Below are 6,134 nucleotides of genomic sequence, written 5' to 3' on the forward strand. Positions count from 1 at the left end.
TCCGAGTGTTCAAAGATTTAACGTACTTACCTTGCGGTCCTTTGAGGAAGTGTTGTTCTGCCTCGCTATAGCTAACTGAAGTATCTACCGTGAAATCGGTGATAAATCCTCCTATAATTCTATTGAGCTAGTGATCCATAGTTTGCGTGACCTTATCTTCCAATGCTTCCATTCTGCGCACCAACTCTGGAGTCCACACAATAGGTTTTTCGAGCCTACACCTTCCTTGACTATCTGCTAGCTTCGTGATCCACTCATACAAGTAAGAGGGGAAGGATGCAAAGAAAATTTCATGGATTTCCGTATATAAGTAGCAATCTAACCACTCTTCCTTTGATAATCATGGGTTTTTGTATTCCTCCACTATGAACTCGTGAATATTTCTGTCCAACCATTCTCCAATTCCTTTCTTTGTCGAATTCCAATGATACAACATCAAACATCTCTATGCAGATCCTGGTCCCAGCAATAGAACCATTTGTTGGCTTATAGGGGCCTGACCTAGGTTCAGGGTTAAGTTAGCCAAAAATATCACGGTACTACTAGCCCTTTCGGCAAGAGTCCGTGGTGCGCGGATTGAGGTTTCACTCGAAGTAGTATGGGAGGGTGCTAGAACTAGGTTTCCACACCATGGAGATGTCTGATGAGTTCAAGTGGTTCATGGTTTGACCCTGCGTGCAGGTTGCTTCGTGCACTTTCTCGTACTTCACAACCTGATATACTGCCTTCATGCAACCTACCTAGGGGCTGAGCATCATGCTCTGTGTTATTACCCAATATCTTACTGGTATTCCAATGTTAGTTTCTTAGCTTTGCCTACTTGAGTGCTTTAAGTGTACTTAACAATATAAACCATTCATACAGGTGTGCGTAGTAAATAAAGAGTACATTTGAAAATTATATCAATCATTCATTAAACCAAGAATAGATACACAAAATGATAACAAAACTTCTCTTTATTAATTCCTTCCTCGGTTACAGAGTCGACTCTGCTCTATGCACTCAGTTGCAGGGGTTCACGCACTCAGTTGCGGACTACTAGGCCTCTGTGCACTTAGCTGCAGAGCCTTCTCCTACTCTACAACCCAAAGACACACTTCAACTTGCGACTCAATCACTTAGACATTTTTTCCTTACTTCTCTTTTTCTACTTCTTATCTACTCTCTTCTACACTTAGAGCCTCGGTCTATTTATACAATGGGTAGGTCTATCTAGCTGAAATTACATTACAAAACTAGGGTATACAACCCTATGACTCTATCATACTTTTGCGCCCTGCGCCCACAATTAGCGGAGCTTTACAACAAAATTCGGTCAAAAGTTGGGCTTTTATCCCCAAAACATGTCTTGGGGGGATTCTATGCCCAACAATTCTTATGAAAATAATGAAAATCAAGGGAATAGTAAAGGACATAACCAAAAAAAATCTCTTACCATTCAAAGAGTGAGCGATGTGGGAATAAGACTAGAAGGGAATGGAATGAATTTGTTGACCAATAAATATGAGGATTATGTTGTCAAACAATCTTCTATAGTAGAACTCCAAGAAACATGTGCTTGCTACAATCCAATGAAGGCCATACATTCTTCTACCAAACAACCTAGTTCAACAAAACTCCAAGAAATACATGCTCACTTCACTCCCACAAAGGCAGAGGGCTCAGTTGTCAAACAAAATATTTTCTCCAATGAATATGAGAATTCTGGTGTTAAACAATCTGGTTCAGCAGAACTCCAAGAAATTTGTGCTTCTCATACTCCATTGAAGGTTGTGAATTCTGCTTCCAAACAATCAGGTTCAGTGAAACTCAAAGATATATGTGTTCACTTCATTCCAACAAAGGCTGAGGGATATGTTGCCAAACAATCTAGTTTAGTAGAACTCCAAGAAGTACCTGCTTTCTACATTCCATTAAAGGTTGATAATTTTGTTGCCAAATAATCAGGTTCAGGAAAACTATAGGAAATATATGTTCACTTCACTCCAAAAAAGGCTAAGGGTTCTGTTGTCAAACAATCTGGTTCAATGAAAATATATGCACATTCAGATAGAAGAGCAAAGAATGAAGAGGTTAGAAGAAATATTTCAAAGTATTAGGTTTAAATTGATGGAATTGAGTAGTATTTTGTAAATGGTGTGTTCTACAATAAATATTTTATATCAAAATATTATTGGGGTGGTTTAAGTTTGAGTAGCTATCAAAAAGTGAGTCACAAGTATTGCATGTTTATCTTGTAAGGCACATAGATTGCAGGAATATAATAGGCAAGAGATGTGTAAGACACTATTATCGTGGGGAATTTCATTAATTATGTGATTAAATCAAATATGTATCTTCAAATATCAAAATAATGCTTCCAGCAATGTAATGTCTTACACTATAAATCCATCCTTGATCCTACAACCAAAGCTATAGGCGCATAGTGATTAAACAAAGACTTCAAAGAACGAGTAAAATTATCTCAAAATTTAACTTGTAACAAATGTACAATGCAGGAAGCTAGTAGCTTGGTGCCTCTAGGCATGATGGCAAAAATAGATCATGGAAATAATATGTTCTTATCACAAGGGGAATGGAGGTCAACACATGAAAACATGATAGACTCACAAGGATATCATAAATACCAAATTTCAAATTGTTTTACTTATCATATTCCAAAGGAACTAAACATCTCCCAACATCCACTAGTAGATAATTACCTTGAGACAAATGAATTTCTTCATGATCCAGAAAAGATTCTCTCATCTCCAGTATTTGATGACAAGGGATGTCATGGAAAGAAGTGGAAAAGTGAAGAAATGGAGGTTCATGAAAAGGGAGACTTGATAAGAACTTCTTGGAACAAAGGCTCTATATCTGAAAGGAAGCCTACTGAACTTGGTTTTATCAGTAATGAATATGTATTTAGCAATGTATGTTGATCTTTCTTGTGGAAAAAATGTAATTTCACATTGCAAAATAAAATTGCATTTTTTAGATGCTTTTACAACATCTCTTGATTCGTTACAAGGAATCCATATCATAAATTCTATCAATCTATCTCCTTTATCCAGTACAGAATGCCACCAGGTCCATTCCTCGTAGAATTACATATCCCCAGATTGGGAATACTTGAACAATGTTCCATCATCTTCCTAACAACTCATATAAAATACAAATTACATCACAAGTATGGATATAGAAAAAATTAGGTACATCTTCATAGTCATAGCTTTAAACTTTTTCCTTGACCATTTTTGTGTATCTTCTAAATTTTTGGGTCATAGAAGGATCAATTATAATATATTTATGTTTGTTTACCGAAAAGACCGGTGAAGTGGGATTTTAAGTTTCATGCTTTCTTCTATATATATTTAGGGTGTGAAAGACATTATTTTGATTCCTATTAATAATTTTCATTGGTGGAAGTATTATTTTGAAGAAATAATAGAATTTAGATTATGAAAGTATTGTTTTGAAGAAATAATAGAATTTAGAATGTGAAAGTGTTATTTTGAAGAAATAATAGAATTTAGAATTGGATAGCAAATCATCGATGCGAGCCCCTAGATGATTGGATCAGTTGCAATATTGAGATTGGGACATGTGGATTTCAGTTTGTTTGTAGGGTAGACGGGACAACATTTTTCTCAGCATCCAACCTTCTTTTCTAGAAATTTGAATGTTCATTTCCAGGATACCTCTTTTGATCATATATTGTTAAGTAGTTTCACAGTAATTTGTTAGTTTTGTAAAAGTACACAACAAAGTAACCCATAAATATTAAAATATCTAGGGAATGCTGCTGAATTAAATATATTTCTTCCATTACAAAACTGCTTAGTTAATGAAGCATTCTTTTGTGTGTATATCATTGGGTATTTTAGTTTTTACTTGTTGTCTTTAATTGATGTTATTTAAGTTTTTTTTCAAATATTTGTGCTTTGCAAGATTGCCAAATATTTCTTAACTATTATCAACTGTGCTAATTATAAGACTTATGAATTATGTTATCTCCATATATATATATATATATATATATATATATATATATATATATATATATATATATATATATAAAGTTTGGTGATGTAGTGAGTACGGGGGCCTAATTGTTAAGGGTCCAACCCTAACCGCCTTATTTATGTAATAGCATTGAGTCATACTTATAGTTAGTTAAAGAGTCAATTGTAAGTGGTTGACCCACATTTAAAGAAAAGGACCACAATTAGTTGCAAATGGGCCATGGTATTAGATAGATGGTATTAATAAAACCATGGTACTGACCCATGGTATTGCATGTATGAATCCTATATAAAGGATAGAGACTCCCCATTGAGGAGTGTCATGTCTTATTCTATAATTGAGCCCAGCTCTATTGGATGTTCCCCCCTCGAAGAGGCAACTGAACATTGCTTTCATCTCTGAATAATAAAATACAACCTGTTATTTCTCATTTTGTTCTGTGTTTTGGGATGCATTTCTTCACATATTAGGTATTATGGCATCTTCTCATAGGTCAAGAGCATAACAAGTGGTATCAAAGCACTTTCCAGGGCCGGTGATATCTCCATTTGCAGCAGAATTGTTTTTGGCTAGAGACGTGTCTAAACATCTTTAAACCACGGGATCTGTCATTGAGCACATAAACCTGTGGATTTGGGGTGGCATGCATGCAGGAAATACAAGAGGTGGTCACGCTTGTTGGACTCCGTTGTAACCCCTGTGGGTACCCCTTCGAGTAGTAGCGCATTAGACAGAACCACACACGGACTATCTTCCACGTACCCTTTGGGTATATCGAAAGATCCCTAGGCTCATCTGAAACCTTGCCGTAGATAAATCGTTGGCCGTATCGCTACTACAATACACCGAGAATAGCACTGGGGGAGATTACTCGCACGTACAATAGGGTAGTGGGGTAGTACGACTAAGGGTACGATTGATCCTCATTAGTTAGTGCCCTTAAAGATTGGGCTGAGTACTACTGTTGGACCCTTATGTATATTGCGATCTGTAGCACCTGACACTCCTTGAGACCATAGTTCCCTTATCTCTCTGAAGATCACCCATCATCTTCTTTGCTAGATCAGATCTAGCAGGTTGGGTTCTGCGCCGCCACAATAATCAGATCCACCAGAATACCATTCAAATCTAGCAGCAGGGGTTCAGTCACTACCACATTCCTACTCACACTCTGCAGTTGAGGGTTTCGCAGACAGATCTGACCATTTGTGTAGGGAGGCTTGTGGCTCCTATACCTTGGGGTGATTCTCGCAGGACATTGGATAGGATTAACTTTTATGGGAATTGGCTAATGAAGTATTGATAAGCGGGGAGTAAAACTCAAAAAAAAAAGTCTGAGGCCCTCCTGGGACGATTATAAGAGACTTAGCCCATAAGAATTAGGATGACAGGCTGAGTGAGGTGGTACCATTCACTTGTCAGCTTCAATTTTCCGGTGGTCCCAATTTTTTTCACAGTGGCAACAAGTGAACTAGATCTGTGTATGGTAGAAACCAGAGCTCAAGCTAGGACCCAAGCTTGCTGGTATAGTCATTACTCTTCTTCTTTATGTTGATGATATTGTTTTTCTTGCCAAGAGTCCCAACAATCTCGACAAGCAGCTTAAAGCCCTCCATGATTATTGTATCAAGATGTGTCTGACCACTAACATTGATAAGACTAAAGTTATGATTATTAAATCCAAGAAGGCCACTTATGAAAATTTCATCTACGATAACGATTACTTAGAGAATGTTTCTTCTTACAAATATTTAGGTATTGTCATTCACCATCAACTCAACTCGAAGTATAGCATTGAGAAAATAATTTTAGGAGGATTGAAAGCTTACTATGAGCTTGAAAACAATTATAAGGCAATTGACCTTTGGGTTTGGAGTAAAAAAGAGTTCCTCTTCGAGACTCTTGTCACCCCTGTTATTTTATATAGATGTGAGGCGTGGGGTTGTAGTCTATCTATATATTCTTGGAGAAAGATTGAAATTATCCAAAAGCAATTCATAACCTACAACCTCAAGATTAAAAGTAATACTCCCTACCTTATTCTCTTGATTGAGGATATAATTTCCCCCATTGAATGCATGGCTATGTTTAGGTATATTATGTATCAGAAAAAGCTGTACAACATG

The sequence above is a fragment of the Pinus tabuliformis genome, chromosome 1_1, assembly GCF_031772625.1.
Source record: "Pinus tabuliformis cultivar Carrire ecotype Pingquan chromosome 1_1, CPIR1, whole genome shotgun sequence".
Classification (NCBI taxonomy): domain Eukaryota; kingdom Viridiplantae; phylum Streptophyta; class Pinopsida; order Pinales; family Pinaceae; genus Pinus; species Pinus tabuliformis.